An 8,781-nucleotide genomic window follows, 5' to 3' on the forward strand; every position below is an offset into this window, starting at 1 on the left:
GAAGTTTCCCCGGTTTGATTATTTTGTCAGCTTAACTCTCACACACGTTTATTCTATTCAATCTTGTTTACCAGCGTTTCCCACACTACCAGCCTAGCAACGTTCCTCGAACATTATCAAAGTTTTGGTTCAGTCAATAAGCATTCGTATTTCACTAGGCTACGTGACTATAGCCTGTCAAATACAATTTGTGTTTACAGTATGTTCAAAGCTAAAGAGCCGTGTCTCCACCTCTATGAATCACTAACCTTCGCCTTGGATTATCAATAAACACCCGTTACTATTTCAAATCACAGTAATGTTTCTTTATTTCCCTTCCTTGTCTCCCAAAACCCCACCCACAAAAAGTGGATAGTTTTTAATTTTCTCTCCTCTCCAAAAGCGTACCTTAAAGGAGAGAACCCCCTCTCCAAAAGCGTACCTTAAAGGAGAGAACCCCCTCTCCAAAAGCGTACCTTAAAGGAGAGAACCCCCTCTCCAAAAGCGTACCTTAAAGGAGAGAACCCCCTCTCCAAAAGCGTACCTTAAAGGAGAGAACCCCCTCTCCAAAAGCGTACCTTAAAGGAGAGAACCCCCTCTCCAAAAGCGTACCTTAAAGGAGAGAACCCCCTCTCCAAAAGCGTACCTTAAAGGAGAGAACCCCCTCTCCCAAAACATTTTTCGTCCCACTCACCTCTCACACTCACGAGCCATTGCTAAACGTATGGTTTTCAAACTCACCCACTTTTGCACCCCTTCTACGCCCGTAAAAACTCGCACTCTTTTAAAATTTGTATTTCGAATTGGCCAAGAGGTTCACTCCAAGGTTTCGTGATATTAAAACGTTGCACTCATTTTCTTGCCTATTGTTTTCTTAAAGGCCTACCACTCCCACTCACCCTCCACTCACAATAGTATAATTTCTGAGTCTCTCCTCTCAAAACGCTCATTTCGCTCCAAAAGGAGAGGAGAGCGTCCATGTCTGCTTGTATAGGACGCAGATGAAAATGCTGGTACATTAGTCCAACGGGCGTGTTTTACTTATCAGGGGTAATTATGATACTAATGGTTTGATAAATATAAATTTCATTTGTGGTAAATTATAAATAGCAACGCCTACCAAGACACATCTTTTTTATCAGTAACATCTTTTCTAATTTACGGTGAATTTTGAATATATCTATTAACTACTTTGGAACAGAGAACCTCCAATGAAAATTTAAAAAATGGACGCGCGTAGCTTCAATAGAGTATGACATACCACAACAACTGGAAGAAAATGCCAAGACCCCAAACCTCCGAAAACGGAAACTGGCCGCCAAACGTAATTTTGTTTTCCCCTGCGTGTGTTTTATTAGGGGTCCACCCGCATTTTGGAGATAGACAAAAGCCACTCTCGTCAGCATTCCAAATGCGGTCTCCGCAGTTATGTATCATCCCAAGGCTTGAAATAAAGGCGTGATATCCTTGAAACCACCTATTGATCACGGATGGAGTACACGCAATGGCTCGCGCAATATGCAATGGCTCTGGTGTTTTTAATTTGATGGTTGGGTGCCGTTTTAGAAATACACGGAACCATTCTCTCCCAGGTCTGTTATTTTTGAATGAATTTTTGCGCCGTTCTCTTTCAATCAACCGTTGAACCATTTTCATAGTTTGGCACTTAACCCGTCCATAACCAATTTTGGACATGTTAACAGCCCAATCTGATAATTCATTCTCCTCTTCGGTGGTCAATATTGTTTTCCTTCCGGCTTGTGAACTCCCGTACTTCATCGTGACCTTGCTGTGTAAGGTGGTTTTTGGTATTCCATAGGAAGCAGCGGCTTTTCGCAAGGATATTCGCTTTTCAAGAACATCTTTTGCGGTATTCTTAAGATCTTCATCCACGTATTTAGATTTATTTTTACGATTTTGATACGCGCCTAAAATTAATTAGGAACCTAAATAATGGTCCTAAGCATAAGTTAAATCTTAAGTGGCACGCGGTAGACATAGGCCTGTAGTTAGGCTTATAGTTTTTCGACTAAAACCAAGGTAAAACTTATAATAAATTCCCTATTTATTTAATAATTCTTTTTATGGTCTTATGCATTAAATTATAAAAAAAATTTCGTTTAATAAACATAGGTACCTACCGATTTCGTCCAAATCCATCTTTAGATGATCACGATGATTTTTGCTTTGAGTTTGAATCTCGCGGCCTAATGTTAAAATGCTTTTAGTTGACGCCTAACCCGATAGAGGCCGCGAAATAGCGGTGGAAATACCGCGTTTTGGCGCGAAGCGAAAGAAATTAAAGAATAGTCTGCTAATGGTGTTATACAGTCTTTAAAAGTTTGGTCTTTTACTTAACGATGTTCACGATTACCATAATTATATGTTAGGATGAGTTTAGTACAAGTAATCAAGAGGGCAAGCGGTGTATTTTTCATCGTTCCGAATTAGACGTAATGGACATATTTTTTTGATTAGGAATTGTGAGTGAAATATCTTTTCTACCATATTCCCAAGGGTCATAAATTGTAGCTAAGGAGTGGTACTTTTGTTTGAAATCAGGTGAGTGAGCGTACCTTTCCTCAGTAGTTCTCGAAACCTTATTTGCTGAGGCCGTGGCAGTGACATTCCCTAAAATTTCCATAAATTTAATATGCTTAATTTGGGTACTCTGCTAATTATTGTCGTATCTTCTCGGGATGTTTTCCTACAATCTCGGGATGATTTTTAATAGATTCGCGATGAATCGTTGATATTTTAGGCCTCGTTTTCTCCGAATTGAAGCCCCCAAAACAAATTTAGGCCGATTTTTAAAAAAGTGTACCGAATTAGACTTGTTCGGAATTAGACGTCACCACCATACATGGAGCTAGTTTTTTTTTCTTCAAGGTTTCGTCGGCTTTAATTTTTATCAGAGTAGAACTGTCAGATTTGCCATTAAAATTTTTCTTTCTTTGTCACTTGTTTCAAGATAAATTAAATTGCACCGAACAAAGCTATCCATCTTAAATTGTAACTAAATCTAGAATAATATCTACACGGCGGCTAGGAGGATTTTTTTGTTTGTTATTGTTCGTAGTTCGGTATATCACGGTATGGTGGCGCACAGTCAAATATTTCTCTAGGTTCTCTGCCTCTCGCTTATTGGCTCATTTGAATACATTGTGGCGCGAAGTACGTTTTTACTCAACTGAATATCCTCCATGTTCAATGCTAAAATCACAGCTGGGTTGGGGTGTAAACACTATCCTCTCGTTTCACCTCAACAATATACTTAGTTCACCAGCAAGGCTGTTAAGGATACCATAGCTGATTTGTGGCTAGCGCACTAAATTTACTAGAAACTCCAAAGCTATAGCACGATCACAATCACACCCTTTACTGACCTTATTTTAACAACAACAGTAACTTCTATTATAATACCTAAACCTGTTTCTTTAGATGTGTTTCTAACTTTTAGCTCACTCTGAACAGTTAACGTGTCTTCATTGAAGACACGAAATCCCAAACCCAAAACTCAATAGTCCACTGTTAACGAATGAAAGTTAATTGGAACGATTCTTCTTTCCATTTTGTTTTCCAAATATCAGTGGAACGATTCTTCTTTCCATTTTGTTTTCCAAATATCAATGTAGCATAGTTTAATTTATATGTAAACACCCATTTCAAATATTAATATCAAATAGGATCGTTATTCTTCTATTCAAATTCAAAATTACCAATATTAAATCTAAGAACTTAGTTTATCCACTAAGTTATCACATCAGGAGAAACAACACTTCCTCCAACCTTTTGAAGCTTTATAACTTTTTTTTTCGGGGGTTTTCTTGAAGAATCTTGTTTGTTAGCATTACTTTTGCTAGATTTGGTATTTTTTCATCGTTGTTGGCATCCGTCGAACTCTTCTATTACTTTTTCGAAATCATCCGTATTTATAGTTGGTACCCCATCCTTTGTATTTATCAATACTACACGACTAGTCTTTCCGCTCGTTTTGTCTGCTTTCGTTTGCTTCGGCGTTGGATAATCTTCACCAGATTCTTCATTGTCGGTTCAATTTCAACTGTTGGTCCTGCACATCAATTGCTTCCCTTGACATTTAAAAATCCTACTCGACGAGTCTTTGCGCTTTTTTTGGCCTATTTTCCTTTTCTTTGGCAGGGGATCATCTTCAGCAGATCTTACGCAAATGGGAGCGATTCGGTTTCAAATAAAGGTTTCGGAAAATCGTCTTCACTCAAGTCATCAGAAGAATCACTCGGAAGTGTTGTGGCACCGATAAACAGTCTCGATCCTACTTCGTTTTTGTCATAATCCGATGTATTGTCTACCAAAATAGTTTCGTATAATTCTTTGACAGCTGTTAGTTGAAGGTTTTCAAATTTGGGCGATTTCAAGTCTAATTTTTTGGATTTTTTCCCTGTCGCAAATCGATTATAAAATGTAGTTTGAGAGATAGGGCAAATTGGCAAGTTACGTTAACAAACAATCTAGAGCAGTGCCGTCACGCGTCAGCAAATTTGTTTTCACGCTATAGGATAAGCAACTAATTACTATTATTCTATATATACTCTGTTCCAGCTTCGGTTCTCAGCATGCAAAAAGCTAGAACTTTATGTAACATAGCTTTGTGCCTGCTGACAAGAGACGAAAACAATGCGGATGTTCAGGATTTAAAATCTCGAAATCTACATCTCTTGTAGCACAAAGCTACGTTACAAAGAGTTCTAGCTTTGAGCGTGCTGACAATCGATGCTAAAATAGGAGTATATATCGAAACAGCTGCCGTCGGAGAAAGGGAGTTGTATATCTTATACCGTGAAAACAAATCCCCACACGCGCATTCTTTATCCACCCACAGCCGACTCGATCACGCTTTTGGCTGCACGCGCTATAGAAGCCCGTTCAATCGGCCTAAAAACGCTTATCACACATTTGAACCCAAAAAATCAAAGGGTTACATGGCCGTCAATGGGAGGAACACCGTTTTTTACCCTTATTTAGAAAATACTAGTTTAAATATCTTGAAATTTTAATGCGATGTGCAAAATCAAGTTTGTTTTTTTTCCAAAGTTTCAAAAGTTCATCTTTTTATACTTTTAATGTAAAAAAATTAAAACGGAAATTAGCCAAAAATAAAGGTCTTAGTCTTCAAACAGATTGTGTTTTTTTCCATATCACTGGTTCGAATCTCTTGAAATTTTAGGGAGAGGCATATTGAACAGTTTTTAATTATCATGCACTACCATCTCCCTCTGCTAACTTGTAGCAAACTTTCCTCTTATTTTGCTGCTCATTACCGGTGTCATTCCCTTGAGTTTCAGTTCGTTATAACTACCATCATAAGTTTATTTATTTCAAACCTAAATAGAAAAAAATTGGATTGTTTTTCTTTTTGTGCTACTTAGAATTTACAAATGTATATAACGTTGTGACGTGCCATATCAAATAGTCTCTAACCACTTTTAGAAACTAGACAGAGAAATTGGGGAGTAACACTGATTATATCCTGAACTATGAGAAAGAACAATACGACGGTTGACTAAAGTACACTTGATATTACATCACTTTGCAAAACCACGAGTAAAATCTTACTGCCCCTATTGAATTTGTCGCCATTGGTTTTAGACTAATTAAAATGTTCCACTGCGAAGCGTGCCAGGCACGAATGGAGATATAACGTCTTGTCTTTAGGAACCTTTTAAAACGAAATTCCAAATACGTACTCTCTCAAAGTAATTAATGTAATGATAAAATGTTTTCGGGGAATGGAATTGTGGTCGTAAGGCGAGATAAGTAAATTTTTAAAATTGATTACCAGTAAAATAAGTTATTTCAACGGAAAACGGTAGTGGAACGTTGTTTTTCTTAAAAGAATGGTTCACCCATAAACTTTTTCCCTGTAATCCCTTTAATTACACCCAAAACCAAGATTTCGAGAGTTGAAAAACTTTTACATAAAGTATATTTTAAATTAAATCAGAAAAACTAAGGGCATTGAGGCTGTATGGTGCTTTTCCGCAAAGCCAGAGAGAGTGTGATACGTCACTCTCATATTCTAGGAGAGCGGTAGCTCTCTTAGATAAGACCTCATACTGACTTTAATGTATAAGGATGGTTTTTTGATTGGATATAACTTTTTTTGTATTGTATTAATTGCTTTAACAAAATTCCACAGAACTACAATTGGGGCCCTCAATATGTGGTTAAAATTTCAAGAAGATCCAATCATTAGTTTATTTTATAAAAAATAAAGTTGCTAAGGGTGGTTTTCATTTCCATAAAATTAATCAGCCCTTTTGGTGAAAAAGTTAAATTTTCCCATAGAAATAACATGGAGTTTTTTTTAAATTTGGCCATTTTGTCGCCACCCTTTTGAAATGAAATATTCGTTTGTTACGTTTGGGAACGGTTTTATATCAAAATTTAAACCTTTTTCTAGGACCATTTTTAAGTATGTTTAATTTTAAATTTTAAAAACTACCCCAATCTGCGATATTTTAGCATTTATACACTGTTTTATTAGGAAATATCAGCGAGACCAATGTTGGCCTTTTTTACCGACGACCGGTAATTAAGCTAGATTACCGACGACCGGTAATTAAGCTAGATTACCGATGACCGGTAATTAAGCTAGATTACCGACGACCGGTAATTAAGCTAGATTACCGACGACCGGTAATTAAGCTAGATTACCGACGACCGGTAATTAAGCTAGATTACCGACGACCGGTAATTAAGCTAGATTACCGACGACCGGTAATTAAGCTAGATTACCGACGACCGGTAATTAAGCTAGATTACCGACGACCGGTAATTAAGCTAGATTACCGACGACCGGTAATTAAGCTAGATTACCGACGACCGGTAATTAAGCTAGATTACCGACGACCGGTAATTAAGCTAGATTACCGACGACCGGTAATTAAGCTAGATTACCGACGACCGGTAATTAAACTAGATTACCGACGACCGGTAATTAAGCTAGATTACCGACGACTGGTAATTTAGTCGCATTACCGACGACTAGTAATTTAGACGTATTACCGACGGCTGGTATTTAAGCTAGATTACCGATGGACGCGCAACGCCCTAGGACTTTTTCTCCCATATTTTCTAAAGAATTTTAATTAATATGAAGACTGAAGTGACAGATATTAATAAAAACTGTCATTGTAGACAATGACTGGAAAGTGTAAAAGATAAGGTTTGAAAATGAACTGCCTGAAGTAACAGATATTAAAATTTTCACTTTTGAAGACATCATTATAAAACATCAATTATTTTAAAAAATTCTTATCTTACTTTTTTTCACCAAAATTACTTCGGGAATGTATTTTAAAAAGGAACATGCGCGTTATTTTAAAAATACTACGGCTTTACATTTTATTTTTTATCAAAAATTTAAAATTAGGTAGAAAATTGACCCTATAACGTGAGAAAATCGTTGAGAGCTTACAAAATATAAACCGTATTAAAACTTTACAAAACGTATTCTTAAATTGTAAAGCTTTCAAAGTATTAAATATTAACGTGCTGTGTTGCTCTCAAAGATCACGATCAATCTACAGATCTTTTCGACACTAATAACTAAATCACAAAGAAAAGGCCTATATTATTTTCCGCTTCGCAATATTTTCAATTTTAAAATATAAAAATTTAAACTCTTCAAGAGAAATCTTTTCAGATATCCAAGCATTTGAATCTCCTAGAATCAAATGTTAGTTGTAAGTAAAACCAGTACCAAGCTAGTATCCCTTAAACCCTTCTAGGTGACAACTACTATTGAGGACAAAATAGTTGGTAAATATTGCTGAAAAATATTTTGGGAAAATGAAATTTTGGTGAAAAAAAGTAAGATAAGAATTTTTTAAAATAATTGATGTTTTATAATGATGTCTTCAAAAGTGAAAATTTTAATATCTGTTACTTCAGGCAGTTCATTTTCAAACCATATCTTTTACACTTTCCAGTCTTTGTCTACAATGACAGTTTTTATTAATATTAATTCAGTCCTGAATCTTATTGGCCAAGGTATGTATTGGACAAGCTTCTACTAAAAAGTAAACTCGACTATTACGCGGTTGAGCACTAGACCGGCGACAAGGTATGTTGGCTACTAATGTAGCGCCGTAGAGCGCCGTAGCAAAGGCCTAGTTAGTACGCTAGCGAATCGTGGCATATCGTAACCATTTTGATGCACTACAAGGGTACTTACAGTGATCGGGAACAGAATAAAAACTAACCGCACACCTAGAGTTAACACTCTGACAGTCTTTTATAATACAACTTGGCATTTCGGCAATTAATTTTGATTCAAATTGATCAACGAAACGACTAACGAGAGCTAAACATACTCTAAGACGAAGTTGTCAGACTCAAAAAAAAACCGGACCTAAATTCTTCTGCTTGGAGTGCTTAAATCTCATTGGCTAAACTTCTTTTTAAACCCGCCAGGCATCTGGCAGGTCTGGTCAAGCACGACAGTAAAGTTTAGAGATAGGGGTTAATGGTGATGTCCGTATAAAATTTTATTATAATTATAAAATGAAAACTATCGCTAATAATTTAATTGCAGTAGTACCACTATCTTTATAAAAAAAACTATTGAGCTAAGAGACAAAAAAAAAGTTTAAGGGTGAGCCATTCCTTTAAGCATGCCTTTAAGTTTCAGTTTAAAAGAAAAATTAGTATCTGACCCTTCAGTCAAGTGATAACCTCAGTCTTATCGATACTTTTTAGGTCTTGATTCTAACCAAGACATTTTTGATTAATACGTAGAAATAGCCATTGTGCCAGTAG

The sequence above is a fragment of the Phalangium opilio genome, unplaced genomic scaffold (genome assembly GCF_054372755.1).
Source record: "Phalangium opilio isolate 3A_F unplaced genomic scaffold, DU_Popi_V2 ptg000032l_1, whole genome shotgun sequence".
Taxonomy (NCBI): Eukaryota; Metazoa; Arthropoda; class Arachnida; order Opiliones; family Phalangiidae; genus Phalangium; species Phalangium opilio.